This window comes from Myodes glareolus, chromosome 3, assembly GCF_982192425.1.
Source record: "Myodes glareolus chromosome 3, mMyoGla1.1, whole genome shotgun sequence".
NCBI classification, from domain to species: Eukaryota; Metazoa; Chordata; class Mammalia; order Rodentia; family Cricetidae; genus Myodes; species Myodes glareolus.
Window position 1 is genome coordinate 102,072,723 of NC_142028.1, and position 22,556 is coordinate 102,095,278.

Here is a 22,556-nt window from a genome sequence, read left to right on the forward strand (position 1 = left end):
GCGAAGGGAGGCTGAAGGGTGCTAGCTGAGATTCCCACCCCCTGCGCTCTGATTTTCAAACTGGTTTATTCATCTTCAATTTGGCGGGAGGCCTGTAAGGAGGCGCGACTCTGCCCCAACACCAAGCAAGACGCATTCTTAATACTTCCTACTGCGACTAGTGGTGCAGATTTGTAATCCCAGTCACTCGGGAGGTTGGAGGTTGGAGCAGCTCTGTGGCAAATTCAAGGTCTGGCTTGGTTCCAGAGTGAGCTCAAGGCCACCCTGAGCTATATTGAGAGCCTATCTCAAAAAGTAAAAAAAAAAAGGGGGGGGGGGGGAGAGGGGACTTGGTGTTTAGCATCCAAGTCCTAGCTTCAATCCGCAGTCCAATAAAACAAAACAAACAAAACAAAAATGAAAACTTCCTATGCCAGGGCAGCATGCAATACGGCAGGATTCAGAATCGTGTCTGTGTCTCCATGATGCAATCCTAGCAGGAACCACTCTCATCTCTACAACCTTGCCCTAGATACTCACTTCAGAGGCCCATCCCTTGTCCACTAGGATGATTCAGTATATACAGCCTTTGATGCAGTAAACTGCCCCAAACAAAGTGCTGGGAGGCAGTTGTCATTTTTTTAAAAAGCTTTATTTTGTTATTTACTTGTGTGTATGTGTGAGTGTGCACATACCTGCTGCTGTGTGTGTGCGTGCCTGCAGCCTATTCATCATCTGTGTACAGGAAGGCTACAGATTTTTTTTTGAGTTAATCTTGTATTCTGCTACCTTACTGAAAGTATTTATGAGTTGTAGAAGTTCCTTGGTAGAATTTTTGGGGTTGCTTATATAAACTATCATATGATCACCAAATAGTGAAAGTTTGACTTCTTTTCCAATTTGTATCCCTTTGTTCTCCTTTTGGTGTAGTATTGCTCTAGCTGGGACCTCAAGAACTATATTGAATAAATATGGAGAGAGTGGAACACCTTGTCTTACTCCTGATTTCAGTGGGATTGCTCTGAGTTTCTCTCCATTTAGTTTGATGTTGGTTGTTGGCTTGCTGTATATTGCCTTTATTATATTAGGTATGTTCCTTGATTCCTGTTCTCTACAAGACCTTTATCATGAAGGGATGTTGTGTTTTGTCTAAAGCTTTTTCAGCATCTAATGAGACAATCGTGTGGTTTTTATTTTGTTTATATGGTGGATCATGTTAACAGATTTTTGTATGTTGAACCATCCCTGCATCTCTGGAATGAAGCTGACTTGATCATGGTGGATGATGGTCCCGATGTGTTCTTGAATCTGATTTGCCCGTATTTTATTTAGTATTTTTGCATCAATGTTCATGAGTGAGATTGGTCTGTAATTCTCTTTCTTAGAAATGTCTTTAATGTGGTTTGGGTATCAGGGTAATTGTAGCCTCATAAAAAGAGTTTGGCAATGTTCCTTTTGTTCCTTTTTTGTGGGACAATTTGAGGAGTGTTGGTATTAGTTCTTCTTTGAAAATCTTGTAGAATTCTGAGCTGAAACCAGACTTCTGATGCCTGTTTCTATTTCTTCAGCAGTTATAGGTATGTTTAATTTGCTTATCTGATCTTGATTTAATTTGGTAAGTGATATCTATCCAAAAAGTTGTCCATTTCCTTTAAGTTTTCCAATTTTGTGGAAAATTTTTGAAATATGACCTGATGATTCTCTGTATTTCCTCCATGTCTGTTGTTATGTCCCTCTTTTCATTTCTGATTTTGTTAATTTGGATATTCTCTCTCTGCCTTTGGTTAGTTTGGATAAAGGTTTGTCTATTTTGTTGACTTTCTTGAAGAACCACTCTTTGTCTCATTGAGTCTTTGTATAATTTTCATTGTTTCTATTTTGTTGATTTCAACTTTCAATTTGATTATTTTTTGTCATCTAGTTCTTTTGGGCGAGTTTGCTTCTTTTTGTTCTAAAGTTTTCAAATTTTCTATTAATTCACTATTGTGGGATTTTCCCAGCTTCTTTATGTAGGCATTTATTGCTATGAACTTTCTTCTTAACACTGCTTTCATTGTATCCCATAAATTTGGGTATGTTGTGTGATCATTTTCATTGAATTTTAGGAAGTCTTTAATGTCTCCCTTTATTTCTTCCCATTGATTATTCAGGTCAGCATTGTTTAATTTCTATGTGTTTGTGGGCTTTCTGGAATTAGTATTGCTCTTGAATTCTAGTTTTAAGCCATGGAGATCTGATAAGGTATATATTATTCCAATTTTTTGTATCTGTTGAGATTTGCTTTGTTACCGAGTTTGTGGTCAGTTTTTGAGAAGGTTCCATGAGGTGCTGAGAAGAAGGTATATTCTTTTATGTTTGGATGGAATATTCTATAGATGTCTGTTAAGTCCATTTGAGTCATAACATCTGTTAGTTCCCTTATTTCTTTGTTAATTTTTTGTCCGACAGACCTGTCTATTGGTGAGAGTCGGGTGTTTAGGTCTCCCACTATTAGTGTGTTTGGTTTAATGTATGATTTAAGCTTTAGTAGTGTTTCTTTTACATATGAGGGTGACCTTGAATTTGGGGGACCAAATGTTCTGTATTGAGATTTCCTCTTGATGGATTTTTCCTGTTATGAAAAATACATGAAATGTCCTTCTTTGTCTTTTTTTGGTTAATTTTAGTTTGAAATCTATTTTGTTGGATATTAGAATAGCTACACCAGCTTGTTTCTTAGGTCCTTTGATTGGAATTTTATTTCCCAACCCTTTACTGTGGGGCGATATCTGTCTTTGATGTTTAGGTGTGTTTCTTGTATGCAGCAGAAGACTGAATTCTGTTTTCATATCCAATCTGGTAGCCTGTGTCTTTTCATAGGTGAGTTGAGTCCATTTATATTAAGGGATATTAATGACTAGTGATTGCTATCTCCTGTTAATTTAGTTTTCATTTTTGGTGATGTTATTTTGTGTGTTTTTCCCTTCTATGGGTTTTGCTGATGTGAGATCATCAATTGTCTGTGTTTTTGTTGATGTAGCTGACTTCCTTGGGTTGGAGTTTTGCTTCTAGTACTTTGTGTAGGGCTGGGTTTGTGGCTAGGTATTGGTTAAATCTGGTTTTGTCATGGAATAACTTGTTTTGTCTTTCTATGGTGATTGAAAGTTTTTCGAGGCATAGTCGTCTGGGCTGGCATCCATGGTCTCTTAATGTCTGCAAAATGCTTGACCACGACCTTCTGACTTTCATTGTCTCCAATGAGAAGTCAGGTGCAATTCTGATAGCTCTGCCTTTACATGTTACTTGGCCTTTTTTCTTTGTAGCTCTTAATATTCTTTCTTTATTTGGTATGTTTAGTGTTTTGATTATTATGTGGTGAGGAATTTTTTTTTTCCAGTCTCTTTGGTGTTCTGTAAGCTTCTTGTATCTTCATAGGCACAGCTTTCTTTAGGTTGGGAAAGTTTCTTCTATGATTTTGTTAAATATATTTTCTGTGCTTTTGAGTTGAACTTCTTTCCCTTCTTTTTTAAAAAGATTTAAGTATTAATTATGTATACAGTATTCTGTCTGCATGTCTGCTGCAGTCCCAAAGAGGACACCAGATCTCATTACAAATGGTTGTGAGCCATCATATAGTTACTGGGAATTGAACTCAGGACCTTTAGTTGACTCCTCCAAGAGCAGTCAGTGCTCTTAACCTCTGAGTGGTCTTCAAAGTGTCTCATATTTCCTGAATATTTTGTGTTAAGAGTTTTTTAGATTAATTTTTTTTTGACTGATGAGTCTATTTCCTCTATTGTATCTTTAGCTCTTGAGATTCTCTCTCCCATCTCTTGTATTCTGCTGTTCATGCTTGCATTTGTGGTTCCTGATCGTTTTCTCATGATTTCTGTTTCTGTAATTCCCTCGACTTGTGTTTTCTTTATTGTCTCTATTTCAGTTTTCAAGTCTTGAATAGTTTCTTTTATATATTTGACTACTTTTTATTGTTTTTCTTCACGGGATTTTTGATGTCTTCCAATTTTTTTTTTGCCTTTTCCTCCATTTCTTTTAGAGAATTTATCATTTCTTGTTTAAGAGTCTCAAAGGTTCTCCTGAAGTTATTTTTTTAGGTAATATTCTTCTGCTTCATCTATATTTTGTTGTTCAAGTCTTGCTGTTGTAGAGTCTCTAGGTTTTACTGGTGTTGTGTTGCTCTTTGTGGTGTTGTGTGTGTTCTTACCTTTGTACTCATCTTTCCCTCTGTTTGGTGTGGTTGGGGCTGTCTGTGACTCTGGTGATTAATCTTCTAGGTGCCAGTGGATGCAAGGCTCAGATGGTTGTTCCTCATGGTACAGTCAGTGCTATGGTTTTAGTTACCCCGTTGGTTACTCTGTGTTCCTGCAGGTCTTTCAGCACTCCCAGGGTTTGCTCTGCTCCTGTGGAGTTTTCTGTCTCAGGCCTGCTCTGGTCTAGGTTGCCAGCTCAGATCTGTTTCTGTAAATGTCCTTGGTCTGCATCTGCTCCTGCAGATGGTCTTGCAAAGGTCTCTGGCTCTGATCTTCTCCCTTGGAGGTCCTAGACTTGGGTGCTCCTGAACCTGCAGAGGATCTGGCTCAGGCCTTCTCCATCAGAGATCCCAGACTTAAGCTCAGATCCACAGAGGTTCTGGCTCAGGCCTACTTTTTTGGAGGTCCCAGACTCATGCCTAGACCCTCAGGGGTCCTGGCTCAAGTCTACTCTTTTGAAAGTCCCAGATTCATGGCTGGACCTGCAGCAGTCTTGGCTCTGGCCCACTTGATTACCAGTTGTTCCCCTGTACCTGCTCCTCTGGAGTTTGCTGTCTCAGGTCTGCTCTGGTCCAGGATGCTGGCTCAGTCCTACCTCGGCAAATGTTCCTGGTCGGGGTCTGCTCCTACTCCTGTGGAGTTTGCTGTCTCAGGCCTGCTCCAGCCTGGGTTGCTGGCCGATTCCTGCTTCTGCAAATGTCCCTGGTCTGGATCCGCTCCTGCTCCCGTGGAGTTCTCCATCCCAGGCCTGCTTCCACCCAGGTCACTTGCTCAGTCCTGCAGTTGTGGAGTTCGCTGCCTCAGGCCTGCTCTGGCCCTATAATGAGATTTTTATATAAAAATCCATTTTGTATACAAGTATTTATATGTGTACCATATCCTCATCGTCCATGATTCACGTGATGGACATTTAGGCTGTTTCCATATTCTAGCTATTGTGAGCAGAGCAACTACAAATGCGGATGAGCCTGTGTCTCTGTAGTAGGAAATAGTCTTCTGGCTATATGTCCAGGAGTGGTATATTTGAGACATGGTGCAGATCTATTTCTGGTTTTCTGAGGAACCACCACACTGATTTCCATCCTGTCTGCACCAACTTGTACTCCTCATGCCAAAGTCCATGAGGGTTCTCTATTTCTCTCATTTTTTTTCTACTATCATTTTTGTTGGTTTGGTTTAAAATTTTAGCCATTCTGGTAGGAGTAAGAAAAACAATCTCAGAGTAGTTTTATTTGCATTATCATGATGGTTAAGGGTGAGAATATCTTTTCAAATATTTTTTAGTCATTTATATTTTTCTTTTGAGAACTCTGTGTTCAGTTCCATAGAATTTAATTGGGTTGTTTGTTTTTTTCATGGTGTTTAACTTTGGAGTTCCTAGTATATTCTAGACTCTGTCCGTCTGTCAGGTGTATAGTTGGCAAAAATTGTTATCTTCTTCCATTATGTAGGCTGCCTTAACAGTTCTCTTTACAGCACAGAAGCATTTAAGTGTTCTGAAATTCCACTTGTTGACTGTTGATCTTGTATCTGGGTCACCTGGAGTCTATTCAGACAGTCCTTACCTGAGTGTACTTCGTGACCTGTACCCCCTACTCTTCCTTCTAGAAATTTAAGGGTTGACTTTGAGATCTTTAATCTCTATGAAACCAATCTGTGTAAGGCTGAGAAAGAAGGACCAAGTTTCATTTTTTCTACATGTAGATATCATTTATTAAAAATGCCTTCTTTTCTCTTAAGTATAATTTTGGCATCTTTATATATAAGAAATCAGGTGGCTGTGGCATGTGGACTTACATCTGGGTCCTCACTTCTATTCCATTGACCAACATGTCTAGTTTTTGCGCCGATATAGTGCTATTTTTACTACTATATCTCTATAGTATCATTTGTAATCAGGTATGATGATACCTCCAGCAGAGTTTTTATTGTTCAGGCTTGTTTATCTCTCTGGGCTCTTTTCTGCTTCTATACAAATTTTATGATTGTTTTTTAAAAATTTTGTGAAGAATTGTTTTAGGATTTGATGAGGGTTAAGTCTGTAGATTGCATTTGGTAGAATGACCACTTTAATAATATTAATCCTGTCAGTCCATGGACATGAGAGGGCTCTCTGTCTCTCTGTTTTCTTTACTATATTTCTTTGTTGTTTTAGATTTTATATTTTAGAGGGTCCCCCCTCCTCTTGGCTAGGCATATTCCAAGGTATTTATTTACTTGAGGCTATTGTGAAAGGTGTTGATTTCCTGATTTCTTTCTTAGTCCTTTTATCTTTGGCATGTAGGAAGGCTACTAAACCCAAACATCTTTATTCTTTTTACTTTTAAATGTTTGAGTGCTTTGCCTGCATGGGACTGGAGTTACAGAGAGCTGTTGGCCACTATGTGAGTGCAGGTAACCAAACCTGGGTCCTTTGGAAGAGGAGTAAGTACCCTTAACCACTGAGCTATCTTTCCATTTATAGCCCAGATATTTTTAAATACCTCTTTATGCACCCAGACTCCTTTCTATACAGTTTTAATAAAAAGAGAGGATTTTAGGATATGACCAGAAGACAGGGAGTCAGAATTTTCTCCTTTCAGTGATCAGAGTTTCAAACATATTTGTATGCAGGAAGGAATAAACCTATGGAGGAAAAATTGTATGAAACCAACCTGGAAGTATGATTAATAAGCTGAGATCCCAGAGAACCACAGAAAAATGGAATCAGAAGCAATTTTGGAGATCATTGTCTTATATCCAGACAGAGACCTAAGTCTACAAGAAAGGAGGTAAGAGTAAAAACTCTAAAATATTCAAGAGCAGTTGTTAGAGAACATCATGAAGACCAGTTCTGGTGGCCCCATTTTCTAAACAAAATAGGAGATAGGCGATGCAAAATTAGGTAGGGAAAAATGGTAGATGCAGGGCATGTCAGATTGAGGATCACGAGTCTAAAGCGACACGAGTTTGCTGTTTGGGGAAGTACAAATTCATATTACCAGTCATAGGACTCTAGACTCGCAGGAGAATAAAAGAGGCCAGGAGGAAGTTGAGTGGTCGGTAAAGTGGAGTGAGGGTCTAGGAACAGGAGGACTGAGAGAAATCCAAGAACAGTATGGTTAGGGTTTGATATGGACTTTAGAAAGAGAGGGGAAACCAGAGGGAAGCCAGTGAGATCAGGTTTTAGATGAGTAGTCAGTTCTGTACTGAAAGTTACAATATGATACAGGAAGTGGGCAGCTGAGTGAGATAATCAGATGGGGAAGAGAGTATCTTTGTGTGTGTGCTGTCCATAGTCATAGCATCTCTAGCTTGCTGTGATTGGTTCAATTTGGGGCAAGAGATATAGCATACACCAGGCTGAGCTGTCCTTAATATTATTAGTTATGAGGTTATAGAGGCATACTGGCCTTGAATGAGCAGAGGAGGACCAGGTGAATGCTGTCCTTACCATTGTCCCATGGTAAATCAGGAGAGGGGTAATATACACGTCAAGAGGGGGCTGGAGAGATGGCTCAGTGGTTAAGAGCACCGACTGCTCTTCCAGAGGTCCTGAGTTCAATTCTGAGCACCCACATGGTGGTTCACAATTGTCTGTAACTACAACTCCAGGGGATCTGGCATCCCCACACAGACGTGTATACAGGCAAAATGCAATGCACATAAGATAAAAAATAAATTAACAAAAATATACACTTCAAGAGGACAGTTTGGAAAGAAGATAGATACAACTTAAATAAAGGCAGGAAGGTGGAAAGGGTGACCTGGGATAGGATTGAGGTTGTATGTAGGTGGAGGTTGCTCGTTTATTTTCTTCCTTCCAGATCTGACCTGAAATAATTACACAGAAACTATACTAATTACAACACTCTTTGGCCAATAGCTTAGGCATATTTTTAGCTAACTCTTACATCTTAAATTAACCCATAATTCTTGTTTGTGTTAGCCATTTTCTTGGTACCTTTTATTAGTGAGTCATTCTCAACTTGCTTTCTCTGTGTCTGGGTGATGACTGCAGCCTAACCCTTTCCTCTTCCCAGAATTTTCCTACTCTGGTTTCCCTATCTGTAATTCCTGTTTGGCTACCGGCCAGTCAGCATTTTATTAAGCCAATTCAAGTGACAAACCTTTACAGAGTACAAGACCATTGTCCCACAGTAGTTGTAGTGAAATTTGTTAATGTTTACGTATTGCAGAGTGTAGTAGAAAATGTCCCCATGAAATCACAGCCTTTAGGAGGCTGAGGGAGGAGGACTTTGTGGAGATCAAAGCCAGCTTAAGCTTCATTCCAGGTAAGTTCCAGGTCATCCCAGGTTGCAGAGTGCAACCAACTAACCAACCAACCAACCAAAAACCTATATCTCCCCTCCCCCCACAAATAATATAATTCTGGGTAAGATGGAGGGTTAGAAGGTACCTCTCTGTCAGGTCCAAAGAAAGCTCTAATTCCCTAAGCTCCAGTAGGCAGACCAAATATCCCAAATTGACCTCATCCTGGACTGTAGGAGGATTTCTATTGGTTAGATAAAATCTAACATTCCTTAGGAACTTGTGAAGCCATTTCTCATCTACCAAAAGGACTCATTTCCATTACCTCTGACAGAAGGAGCATATGACTCCCTGTTATGCCTATTAACATATCAAAGTGTGTGCTGGCCTCCAGGCTTCCGCAGTATCATGAGTACCTTGCACACATTTGAGAATCCATGCTAGCATCCTAGCTCACCTCCTTCCTGTAGTTCAGGGGTTTTTCTCCCTATAACTACTAATTCTCCTTATAACCCTACCATTCTCCACCACCTCCTTGTTCCTCTTTTTCACCATGTTTTCTCCATGCCCTGCCACTCTCCCCTCTCTCACAGATAGCCCTGGCCAGGTACAATCTGCTGGCCATGTTCAGTCTACGTTCTCTCTCTGCTCTGGACTCTTCCGGAAGCCTCTTAGCCAGTCTCTCTTTCTCTCTCTCCTCCCCTCATTTCTACAATAAAGCCTTCTCTTGACCATACAATGGAGTAATCATGTTGCATTTTATATACCCTTATAAAGAAAAAAAACAGAATTAAACTAGAATTTAAAAAAATAAATTTTCTCAGCGAGAGAAAGAGTCTTAGGAATTTGTCTGGATTGACTGGATACTCAAGAAGCACAGAGAAAAAAACCATAGATTCATGGAAAAGAAGCCAAATTTTAACACTAATTCTAATTGGCCTAATTATAAAATCTCAGAGTCAGCTATCAGGGGTGAAAACTGAAGGACCAGAGAAGGAAAGCAGCCAACCGCTAGAGAGTCCTTTCCTCTACCAATGCTCAGACTGAATGATCCCGTCTGTTCAAATCCTCAAACTGAATCTCTCTAGAAACTTCAGACTGAATTCCATCTCACTGAAACCTCAGACTGCTCTGAGCTCTTGTCTCCCCCCATCTTATATTTCTTTCTCCATCCAGCCATATCACTCCTGTCTCCACCTCCTTAGTGCTGGGATTAAAGGTGTGTGCCACCACTTTGTGGTCTCTACAGCTAACCAGGGGTTTAACTCTGCACTCTGATCTTCAGGAAAGCTTTATTTGTTAGATTATAAGCAAAATATCACTACATTTTCCTTTTTTGTCTAAAATAAAAAGAAAGCTATAACTAATGTAAAAAAACTGTATACCATAAGTACAATAACTATATACAATATATATATAGGCAATAATTTCGTCAACAATGTCTAGTCCATTTGCATTTGACAAACTCAGAAAAAAATTATCTATCATATGTTGGTGAGTCCAAAGTCTTGTTTCTAATTTATTTTTTTAGCACAACTTGCATTACTTTTCAAAACTATCTTTTGGCACCTCTTATATACACTTTACATCCCTTTAGTGAGTTTTCCGAGTCTGGCAAACAAAGAAAACTATAACTATCTAGCCTTCAGCTCCATCAGAGACCTGATATGGAAATAATATTAACTGGGTAAGCAGGAAGTGCAAGCAAACAATATACAAAAAATGTGAGAAATGATAGAAACAGCTGGCTGCCTGGACAGTCACCAAGATTCCTCTGCAACAGTGGGGAACCCATCTTTGGCCTACAAGCTGAGAATATATGACAGACTTTTCTGTGAAGCAAGATTTTGAAGGACTCTCCCACTTTGTCTTGACAAGGTTTTGTAGTTACTCTCTTTTGTGTCCTGCTTGTTCAATAAGGACAGCCTATTTTCAGCAGTGAAATCAAGGGCATGTTCTTGCCCAGTGGCTTACTTTTGCCACAAAGAAAGCAAACTCCATGTGGAGTTTCTTTGATGCCCATCATCTTCTCTGAGGTAGATTGGTGCTACCAGGAGCAGCATACCATTGTCATAAAAAAGAAGCTATGTTATTAAAACCTCTTAAAGACATATTCTTTAGATCTCTGAAGTGTTTGAAGATGACCTGTCTACCTAAAATATATCTCTGTTTGACTTTGAAAATATCCCTAATATGAGTACAATGTAACTAACCAACATTTCCTTATGATCCTAAATAGCTGGTAATAATAACTAGAAATTTGTATTACATTGTTAAATTAGCTGTATAGATACAATACCTTGAACAAGATTAGAAACATATGTATAGTATATTTTAAGAAAATTAATCTCAAATTTGTATAAATTAACAAAATTTGTATACAATATTCAAAAATCCAATCTAATGTAAAATATTTAAAACAAATAGTTGCTTTTTAAAAGTAGATTCAATAACATACCTTTTAATCATATACCTATATCCTCATTTTCTTCTTTTCAGAGTAGACTCAATAATCTGTGCCTTTATCCTATTGTATCTATATCTCTGTTATTTCTTTTCAAAACAAGAATTCTGAATCTAATCTCCTTTGTTTAGTTTTTTTTTCCTGACCATTGCCAATAGCAACTTGTAACCAATCCCCCTAAACAATGACAAATATCGATAACCTAATGAGAGACCAAAAACCACCCACCACATTCTTGGGAATGTGGGAATCATGTTCTTAAATTTACTTCCTGCTGTCTAGGGCCAAAGACATCTTTAGGGGATCCTGAAAAGAAAAGTTTGGGTTAATTGTCAATTCGTGGAAGAGGTAGCAGTATTATTTGTTGTCCAGTCTCTGTGTAATGGGAAAGTCGTGGTTAGAGTAGTCTGTGAGGCTGGGTCATCTCAACTAGCCACCTTAAAATTGTCCTGAGTAGTTAGTAGTCCAAAGCCGATCTTTAGGCGATATTTTTCAGCTTATTGGTGTTATCATAGTCCTGGTGAGTCACTGATATGGGGCCTCATCCTCCTTTTGGAGACTTCATAAGTCACTGTTGGACATGGTCATGGTTCACTGCAGAAAACTGGTAGAGACTCAAACCCAAAATCATGTACAGGAAGGTAGATGAATCCTTTTTTCTAGAATTATGATCATAACTATTATGACAAAAGTTTAAAAAATATATATGTTAATGCTATAAATTTTGAGACAATATTTATACCTTAAGAAAACTTTTAAAGAGTCAAAATAAAACCAAAGGATTAAGTGATTTGTGGCAATAAAATAGTCCCTTAATTTTGATTTTTCTTCTGTCCCATATCAGGTGGCTCTTCTGACATAAGACAGAGATTTTGAATGTTACTTTAGCAAGCATGCTTGTGTTTAGAGAAGGAGAGAGACACACTCCAACTCTAAAGTCAGCTTTAAACTTTAATTGGACTGAAACTATAGAAAGACCATATGCATTGTATGTCCATAGAGAACAACAGAAACAAACATTTTCAAGATTTATGAAATTTTATCCTGTTGGAAATTTGAGATACCAATAATCTAATTTACTCTTTTCTTTGGACATTTCTTTTCTACATGATTTGTCCTTTTTCTTCAGATGTTTCATTTGTCCAGCAATCTTTGAATTCCTTAAGTGGATGCCTTTAATCAGGACAGAAACAAAACCCTTCTGAGTTCTACATCCAGAACAGATTCTAGATGTTGCCAAAACAAGAAACCGAGGAAGATAGAAAGACCGCTATACTCATGGATTGATAGACTATACTGTGAAAATAGATATATTATTGAAAGTGATACACAAATTCAATAAAGTCCTATCAAAATTCCATTGACTTTTCTTCAGAGAAGTTGAAAAAATTATAAATTGATACAAAGCAGAAAGCCAGAGTAGCCAAAGTAATCCAAAGCAGAAAGAAAAGGGCTGAAAGAATTATACCTAAATTTGAAATAGACTACAAAGCCAGCATGGTACTGATACACAAACAGACAAGCAATAGTATAGAATCGACAAGCTTCTAATTCCTGTCCATGCAATCCTGAGGACCAGGGTTCAGATTTCCAGGGCCCACACACAAACTCAGCAGGTGTGGTGACGTCCTACACTCAGAAAGAGAGACGGACTCCTTAAAGTAAAAATCTAGCCAGCTGAACCAGTATGCTCTGGGCTCAAGTGAGAGACCTTGCCTCCAAATGTCGGTTGAAGAGAGATCAAGGAAGACACCCAACCTGTGGCTTGCATATATGCATGCTGGCATGAGCACACACAGACTCCCAACATATATCCATACATGTTAACACCCATGCACACCTACATATATATCATATACACCAAGATAGTCCTTATAAAGAGGTGGAAAAAATGGAATATAATAATTTTTTGTTGATGTAGCTATAAATTTCAGTCACACCAACGTGTGTTGTGTGTGTGTGTCTGTTGATAACATTCATACAAATTATACTCTAAACTGTGATGTCCCAGCTTTGCTTTTTTTTTTATTTTTCCATTCATAAATTTACACTTCCTCCCTCCTCCCAATTTCCTCCTGCTCCCCCACTCCCCCTCCTCCCTCTCACTCCCTACTTGACAGAGGGCAGAGAACCGTGCCCTGTGGGAAGTCCAAGCCCCCCCTGCTACATCCAGGCCTAGGAAGCTGTGCATCCATATAGACTAGAGTCCCAAAAAGACAGAACATGCCATAAAAACAAGTCCTTCAGCAGTTGCCCTCACTACTTTGTCTCCAGACCCTCAGCCCCACAACAGGCTGAGTTGAGGGATCCTATGACCCCACAGATGGGAAAGGGTGCTTGGGGGCAAGCTGGGATGGGATATGAAGAGAAAGGCAGTAGCTGGGGAGAGAAACCCCAGCTGAATGACCAGAAAGTTTAGGGGATTGGCCCCAGCTTTGTTTCTTTTCATTCAAGATTGGTGTTGGCTATGTGGGGGTCTTATGTTTCCAGGTAAAGTTTCAGACTTTCTTTTTCTATGAGAATGTGTTGGGATTTTGATATGGGTGTCACTGAATTAGTAGAGTACCTTTAGTCGCATGGACACATCTGTGATGTTAATTCTTTCAATCCAAGAACACAAAAATCCTTTTGTTTATATATGTCATCTTCAGTTTCTTTCACTAATGTCTGATGATTCTCAATATATCTTAAGAACAGGTAATTTATGCTAATATATCTTTTCTATATTTATCTATCATCTATCTATCTATCTATCATCTATCATCTATCTATCTATCATCTATCTATCTATCTATCATCTATCATCTATATATCTATCTATCATCTATCTATCTATCTATCTATCTATCTATCTATCTATCTATCTATCTATATCTATCAAGTTGCTTTTTACATGCTTGTAGTGTGTACAGTTTTCCCCATGTGAGACCAGTGGTTATGAAGTATCCTCTTCCCACCAAATCATAAACTGAGTAGTAGCTAGGTCTCTAGGCAACACATTTAAAACAGAGACAGGGGATGCTATGAAGACTTTCACAGCCCTTACCAGAGATCTTGGCCAGATGCAAGAGTTTGGTCTCCGAGCAATGGCCGTAATTAAAGTATAAGGCAAATCTTGCTCTCATTACCCATGTCTAGCTCTTATTTTAAGACTTTTGTGCATTTAGTGCACTTAATGTGAAAAGAAGCATCAGGCAGTCTTCTCCTTGAGACTGGCATGTGATGTCTTACCCTTCCCCGCCCCTCCTCTTTCCTGCCACCTCCTTCCTTTCTTCTCCCCATCTTATTTCTTCCTATCCTCTTTCCTGTCTCAAGACAATGGATGGGTCACTCCAGGAACATTTGAAACCTAGCTCCATGTAATCCTAGCTCCATGTAATTGGGATCAATGTGAAAAAGATCTTGAAATTTTTTTTCTTTTTTTTCACATTGATCCCAATTTTGAAACTCAGTCATCTTAAATGGTTCAGAGACCCAGCATAATTTATATTCACTCACCAAATGAATGATCGAGCAAATGAAAACACTCGTTGATTATTTTGGTTTTGATTTAAAGAAAACGTGTAGAGGGGTGCAGATGGTTTGGAAAAAGGACCTTTGATGTTCTACAACATAATAGGGTGATGAATCAAATAATTCAGAATAGCTGCTAAAGAGGACCTTAAATGGTGATGAATCAAATAATTCAGAATAGCTGCTAAAGAGGACCTTAAATGTCCTTAACAGAGAAATGACAAATGTCGGTGTGGTAGACATGCCGGTCATACTGATGTGATCACTGCCCCTGTACTGGTGCATTGACACATCACACACTGTAGCTCCAAACATGCAATTACTTCCTGTCAGTCAGAAATAAAGAATGGGAAATGCTAAGGAGCCAGAACAGCAGGGGGCAGTAAAGTGTGCTTTGTTTTCCTCCTCTCCGTAATGGCCTTTCAACATAGTCTAGCACTTCATTAATATTGGTTTCCTGTGTGAAAGAAAGAGACAGACAGATAGAAAGCATGTGAAAGTGCCTAACCTAAAGGCTGGTTCTAAAGCAGTCAATGTTATGTAAGCTTTGTCATGTACTTCAGTTAGTTGTAGGATAAAGCTCCGGTACACGGGTCTTTACCCAGCCTGACTGAAGGTCATAAGGCGCCATCTACCAATGGTCAGCAGGTGGCAGCATTGCTCCCGAGTCAGAAATATAAAACAAGATTTTGAGGGAGAAATAAAACACGACTAGGGAATGAAATTTTATTTAAAAACTAGAGAAGTATCGAGAAACAGAAGATTAAACCTTTTATGTTGCAAGGGCAAAACAAAGAGATGTAGAATTTTAACCACAAGCACATAATTCATTTTGAAGCAAGTGACAACAAAAATGTCAAAAGTCAAGTTTGATCCTTATAAAAGATGCCTTTGATTGATGGGAGTCGTTGATGTTTTGCCACAAACATTTAGAACATTCGTTTATCAGATTGTCACCAGCCAGTTCACAGGCGTGAGCCGGAGTGAGACAGTGCACAGACACAATGCTCTTGGATTGGTGATTAATAGTGTGGACTGACTTCCTTATTGTCTCTGGCTAAATTACTCAAGTGTCAACAGAGGACTCAATCTTCTCAGGTCTTCACCTTCTCTAAACATTGAACTGCTTTAGTTAGATATTTGTAATCAGATAAAACAAGAACGACCACGTCTGAAGTACAAGCACTCGTAGCGCAAGGGGAAATGCAGACACACTGGTTTCTGAGAGTGACCGCCCTTGACCCGAAACTTCAAACTACAGAGGCCAAGCCCGCACTGAGCTTCCTTTACCTCCCCCAGTCCAAAGTCCTGTAGATAAGTAATACCTGTTTGAAAAGGAAGAAAGGCATTCGGTTGTATTTATACGTATGACAAAAACAGAACAAAGAAACAAACCCCCAAACCCCCAAACACTCAGCCTTTGCTGTTTGATTTCTCACGAGAAGCCCGACTTGAATGTCACTGCAATGACAAAGAGCGCTAGAACAAACAAGAGGTCATGTTTGGTTAAACTGCCGCTTGCACCAAAGCAACTGCCTAGTGGGGTTAGCAGAGGGTCAGGCCTCTCGCGCTTGTTTCCACCGAGTTTGAGTCAGGTGAGGGTGGGTTCAGGAGGGCTAGCCGGGGGTAGCCTTTGAACTCCATTGTCAGGAAATCACTCCTGGGAAGACTATTGCTGAGGTTTTTATGGATTGCCAACTGAAAGACGTGCAAGAAAGGGACTAGCAAGTTGGAGAATGACCAGGCACTAGGGAGTGTGCTTTGAATTGGGTTGGATGATTTACTGTTCCATGTGGGAGGAAGTATGTGCGATGCAGAAGCCTGGCCTAGAACTGCGGTTCCATGCTGTCTGGGTGCTACTGAAGCTCATGACATTGTTTCTTCATCTGCGAAGCTAGGGTAATAGAGCTAATGTGAGACACTGGGATCCTGACAAGTACAAGTCGCAATGGTGGCGGTGACAATGCTATAGGACAGGAGTTGCCGAGAGAGTTGTGGCTATGACCTGGTGGTGGTGGCACACGTCTTTAATCCCAGCACTTGGGAGGCAGAGGCAAGTGGATCTCTGAGTTTTAGGCCAGATTGATCTATAGTGTGAGTTCCAGGACAGAGAGAGAGAGAGAGAGAGAGAGAGAGAGAGAGAGAGAGAGAGAGAGAAGGAGTTAGTTTTGAATGTGGAGGATGAAAAAAACACTTCCCCTACTTTGGGGAAACTTATGGTTTTTAGCACGTGCCAGTTAAGTAAGAACAAAATATCACATATGGGAATATATCACAAAATATCACAACCTCGGAATCTCCAGAGGTTGCAGCCGAGGAGCACAAAGGATGGTAAAGGTTAGCCCAGCTAGGGGTGAGAGAGACTTTCTACATGTTCACAGACAAGAAAGGGGCAAAGTGGGGCTTTCAGGCATGTGACTGAAGCCAGGCTAGAGGAGAAAAACTGAGGACACCACAGCGTGGTGCAGTGTGTTATGTTTGCAGAACTGCCCCCAGTAGAATGATCTGAGCATGCGCTGTGTATTTAGACGCTGCTGAGACAAGTGGCGGTTAGACTGCTGCACGGTGGTAGGAACCGGGTAGAGTTTTCGAAATAGACAAGTTTTCTTTGGCTTATCCAGTGCTTTTTTAAAAAATAATGTTGGGCTGGGAAGGTGACTCAGTGGATAAAGCCCTTGCTGGGCAAGTTTGAGGACAGGAGTTCGGATTACCAGGATCCATGTAAAAGCTGAGTGGATGTGGTTCTACCTGTCATTCCGAAGCAGAGGCCGTAGATGCCTGGGGCAAAACTGACCAGCTAGACTGGATGATCGGTGAACTCTGAGTTCAACTGAGAGACCCTGCTTCAGTATATGAGGTGGAGAACGAGTGAACAAGATGTGAAACATCCACTTCAGGCTTCTCCATGTCTGCACAAAGGTGAATACACACCAGCTCACAAATGTGCTCACACACATGCAAATATGCACACACATATGCACGCATGCACCCCCATCCCTGTTCACAAAAGAAACGTCAACATTTGAAACTTCGTATCTTTTAAGGATTTTAGGATTTTCAGGAAAGTTGGACGGTCTAGTGCTTTCATGCTGTAATCTAGCACAGTGTCCATGTATGACACCCAGTGTCTTTCTGGCCCCAGACTGTTCCTATCCCATTCAGCAGTCTGCGTAACCTTGAAACGTACACGCATTGGCATCTCTGATTTTTCTACAGTTCTTTACAGAATGCTGCTTCTATTCCTCTGGGCATACAGGAAATGGGTTCTCTTTAGTAGGTAGATTCTACAGTCTTCTGATTTATAGTTTTGTCTGGAGGATAAATTGAAGGAAGAGATAATAAATTGTTATAATCTTTTCATGAAAGTTTCATGTTAAGTTATGACTGTTTATATATAAGGGCAATTGAGGGCCATTACATTTTACTGCCAAAATTTCTTAGACAATAGATTCTGTTCTTTGGAAATTGTAATCTCTGATATTGTTGTGGAAGAGTGATCCACTTTTCCGCCAAGTGTGTTTTATTACTTTTCGATGGATGTGAGCCCTTTTAGACGAAGTCCCATTCTAGTTTGGCAAATCCTTTAAACATCAACAGGTGACTCCACTGGAATTGAAACAAGAACTACAATTCAGATATTGATATGGATATGCCTGGAAAAGGAGGAAAGGAAATTCATGTATTCAATAAGGGAGGGGCTGCTACAATACAATTTACATAACAAGCTGGAATTTTATTTATATACAATTAGCTTATGTTTAATAATTTATTAAAGGTGGCAAAATATTTCATATGGAGTGAGATTTATATCTAAAATTTGCTCTTAATAGTAAAGGTAACTTCTCATTTTGGGCAATATATGACTCTGTAGAGGAGAGGTGTTATTTTCAACTGGATTGACTATAGACATACCAAGGGCTTCTGTCGTGAGTTGTGGTTATGGCTCCTGGGAATTCCCAGAGGCAGAACAGAAGCAGCTGTGCTTGGATTAGATCATGAAATGATGCAGACCAGGGTAAAGCATCTCACAGCCATTCCCTTTAGTCCAGGGAGTGGGACACAGGAAGGTAATGATAAAGGCATGAACTAATTCTGTATTTAATCTCTTGCCTTCAGTTGACACGCTAGTTGATTCCCAGGGGATATGTCATTCTGTCACAGCACTGGTTGGTTTTTAGTGGGAGAGTTATGGTAGACATATTAGGATTTTCAAGAAAAATAAACTTAATAGGATGTGTGCCTATGTGTGCATGCACACAGAGAATGTGTATCAGAATTAATAGAACCTATAGTATACATGAATACAGATGATATTTGTATATATAAATATATGTTCATACATCTAGTTTTGTTGTGAGAGTTGTCTAAAATTTGCATAACAGGCCTGATTTTTATGTGCACATGGGTTCTGGGATTGAATTTAGGTTGCCCTATTTGCTCTGCAAGTGCCTTTACCCACTGAGCCATCTCACCTATCTCAGGCCAACATTTCAGAGACCAGAAAAAGAGCTGACACTACAGCCTTAAGTCTAAAGAGTCTGGAAATCATACTTTTTGGTGGATGCCAGTCTTTTCTTCCAAGCCCTTTAGTTGACTCCATGAAGGTTGCCCGCATCACGAAGGTGAGTCTGCTTCCCTCAAAGGCTGCTGAATTACATGTTAATTACATTAACGACAAGGTGAGTTGTCCCTTTACAATAGCATGCACACTTGTTGATGAACAGCCGCGAAGCAGAGCTTAACCTAACCATGCATGATGTTGACATCTGGGTGTAGACCTGTCTCTGTGGTCCAGGTTGGTGGGGAGAGGAAGGCTCTGCTACTGAGCTGCGCTCCTCCCTGAGAAACGAATTTCAATTTAATAGTTATATGTAACATCCACTAAACACTCACAGAGAACTTGCTTGTGCAAGAGCAAGATCTTTGTCATTTCTTCCCAGCTTTAAAGGTCTGTGGCTAGTGTTAGTTACTCAGAGCAGGAGTGCAGACCTGGGCAGACATACCAGTGGTCAGCCCAATTTGGGGGTGGGGAGAGGAATGTCCTTATCTTAGATGTGTGAATTTGGACAAGTTTTCACCATACAGTAAATGGACATAAATAGTAACTGCCCCAGGGTTTAACAGACAGTAATGAAGTTTTCTAATTCAGTCTCAGTAACCAACAATTGTCTTTTGCTTTCATTTTTATTACTTCTCTTATTTTTGAGATCAGAACATAATTTTATCATTTCCCTTTCCCTCTCCTCTCTCCAAATCTTCCCATACACCCTTATGTGCTCTATTGCAAATTCATAGCTTCTTTTCCACTAATTGTTGTTATGAGTATATGTATACATGCACATATATCTCTAAATACATAAGTACAACCTAATCAGTCTGTATAATGATGCTTGTATATATGTTTTCCAGTATTGGATATTGGTATTGAATAACCAATTGATGTGCTTTTCTCTGGGAAAGGCTATCTCGACTCTCTACAATGTAAATTGGGACCTGGTAAACCATGATACTGGAAGCAGAGTAAGACCCGAGGTCCCTTGTGTGAGAACCACATGTGTGGCTTACAGCCTGGTCCCCAAACTATGGGATGGCTCTGTGCAGGCAAGACCTCACATTGATCTGAAATCTAGACTCACAAGAGAAAAACTGTAAACTTATGAAGCGATTTTCAACCTTTTCTATTGTCTCCACTCATTGTTCTGAGTTTTAAATTTTAAACGTTGTTTTTGGATTCTAACATTCAGTGCTAGGATCCTAAATGCCTAAGAAGCTATTACATCAGGCTGTTCGATCAGACAAGCTCAAATGCAGGAATTTAAATGTGTGCTTTGTGTCAGTTCTTTGGACTAGATTTAAAGGCAACATTAAATGGACTCAGTGGACATTAAATAATAATAAAAAAGAACACAGAAGGTTGGAAGGGAAAATAGTGGGGAAGGGCTGGTGGGGGAGGGAATGGGGGTGTATTTGATCAAAACATTTTGTGTGAATATATGGATATTAAATGAAATATTTGTAAAATCCAAGAAAACTCAAAGCTACTTAGCTCACTTGCTGAAAGTTGCAGGCTATAATTTGGTAATAGGTTACATATTAACTTGTGGGCTTGTCTGACATAAAATTCACTCTCATTGCCCTCTCTGGATATATAATATATATAGAATATCTGTATTAGGTTACAAAAATCTAGTAAAACAAAATATTATGGCTTGTTAAATGACATAACATTGTTGTGGGTTTTGGGGGGATGAGAAACACAAAATATCAGCCCACTTTTAGTGAAATTGATTCTTCTACCCGATGCATTGGCAGAGGTGGGTCGTTGTAGGCAGAGACTACTTGTTCATTCCCTGGCCCCAAATAATCATACAGAAACTGTATTAATTACAATAATGCATGGCCAACAGCTTAATCATATTTCTAGTTACCCCTTACATCTTAAATTAAGCCTTTTTTATTATTTTATATTTTACCATGAGGCTTGTGGCTTACCGGTAAGGTTTCCAACTTAGCAGCTTGTGTCTTTCTCCTTCAGCAGCTCCATGGCATCTCCCTGATTCTGCCTTCTTTCTCCCAGCATTCAGTTTAGTTTTCATGCCTAGCTCTTTTCTGCCATGCCACAGGCTAAACCAGCTTTTTTATTAGCCAATGATAATAAAACTTATTCACAGCATACAGAGGGAATCCCACATCAGGTTGTCTAAACATTTATTTTATTTTATTTTTTTATTTTTAAAGATTTATTTATTTATCATGAATAAATTCTGCCTCCATGTATGTCTGCACACCAGAAGAGGGCACCAGATCTCATTATAGATGGCTATGAGCCACCATGTGATTGCTGGGAATTGAACCCATGACCTCTGGAAGAGCAGGCAGTGCTTTTAACCTCTGAGTCATCTCTCCAGTCTATATATTTTATCATGCAGGAAAGAGTATATTGTTCTTGTTCATGTCTGTGCACTACATGTGTGCTTGGTGTTCTTGGAGGCCAGAAGAGGGCATTAGAAACCCTGGAACTAGAGTTATGGGTGGTTATGAGGTGTCATGTGGATGCAGGTAATTGAACCTGGGTCCTCTGCAAAAGCAACAAGTGATCTTAACAACTGAGCCATTTCTCCAACCCTTCATTATGTTTTTGTATGCTTTCATTGATTCTTTGGGAATTTCACATCATGCATCCAGATCATACACATTTCCCAGTCCTTCCATGTCTGCCCCTGACCCTTGTGCCCGCCTTCTCCCCCCCCCCCCAAAAAAAAACAAGTGAAAAATTGAAAAAAACCATCCAATCTGTGTTATGCATATACTCACTGGAGCATAGTCAAGCTCTCAGTGGCCTGCCCTGCAAACAGAACTGAGTGGTGCCCCTCCCATACCCCTACCACTTCAGCACCTTTATCACACTGTTTGAGAGTTCTTCTCGATGGCTTCCTGTCTAGGACATTACTTTCACTTTGGGGGGAGGCTGGGGTAGGGGTTGCCACAGAAGCCTTCGGCATCCCCCTCTCTCAACTGTGCATCTGCAGTCATTGATGCCACTGCAAAAGTCCCTCCCCTGCTCTTCACAGTCAGCGGGAGCATGGATCCTGGGCTGCTGTATGTTTTCTACTGATAGAATAGACCACAAACTCAGCCCCTAGGAGTGGTAGGACCTCAGACCCAGACATGGCCCTAGGCTGCAGCATGGATCTGCACATCAACATGGCCTCAGGTGGCCACATAGGCCATTTACATCTATATGGGCCCCGGGGCAACATGGCCCACAGACATCAAAACAGCGTCAGGCGGTAGCCTAGACCATGGGCCTCTGCATGACCTTTAATAGTCACATGGGTCATTGACATCAACACAGATTCCACCTGCTGGAGGACCTCGGCCCCAGATATCCCTTTCCCCCACCCCTGCAGCAGCACAGATCTGGGTGTCATCATGAGCTCGGATGGCAGCATGGGCCACTTACGTCAGCCTGGTCCTCAGCATCACATCTTCAGTTCTGCCTTTTTCCACAGCACATGCTCTGTTCCACTTCTCCACCCCTCCCTTCCCCCCACCAACACCTGCTCACCCGAGCCACGAGGTAGCAGCTGGGCCCCTTCATC